Source organism: Tarenaya hassleriana, unplaced genomic scaffold (genome assembly GCF_000463585.1).
Source record: "Tarenaya hassleriana unplaced genomic scaffold, ASM46358v1 Cleome84, whole genome shotgun sequence".
NCBI classification, from domain to species: Eukaryota; Viridiplantae; Streptophyta; class Magnoliopsida; order Brassicales; family Cleomaceae; genus Tarenaya; species Tarenaya hassleriana.
Window position 1 is genome coordinate 60,505 of NW_010970837.1, and position 668 is coordinate 61,172.

Genomic DNA, 668 nt, shown 5'->3' on the forward strand with positions numbered 1-668 from the left:
CGATATACAGAGAACCAGGCTCTGATACCACTGTTGGGATTATCTACGGATTTCTAGCATGCGATCATATCGATCTAGGGTTTGGTTTACTAGGTTTCATGCAGCGGAAGAAAGATCTAAACCTAGTCAAACGTCACACGCAACCAAACTCGCAAAACCCGAAAGATCGTGTATATCACCGAGGGAATCGTTACTTACCTCGTTCTCGATGAGACTTGAAGTTTATTTCGATCCGGGGCCTGTTCTAAATCACCAAGAGCTGAAAGTACAGCTCCTCTACACGTATCCACACCGACGGGAAGGATTCCAAACGATTTGGAACGAATCTGCTAGGATTAGTGAAGAAAAGGGTAACTCAAGAGACGAGATCCAATCCCGGACAATAGAAATCGAAGAGAACAGCTTCTCTAGGGTTCTAGGATGTTTCTCTGAGTTTTAGGTCGACCTTAATTAAGTTTGGACGAAACTCCAAACTTAAATAAGATTAGAAAACCCTAAAAACGAATATTTGGAAATTTTTCGGATCCCGGTCCGCCGGACTAGGAGCTTGGTCCGGCGGACCAAGCTTAGTCCGAGGCCCACGGTCCGCCAGACTTGAAGGCTTGGTCCGGCTGACCAAGTTTTGGTCAGCTCCGGACCAAGTTTCCTTCTTCGCCTGCTCAGTCCGA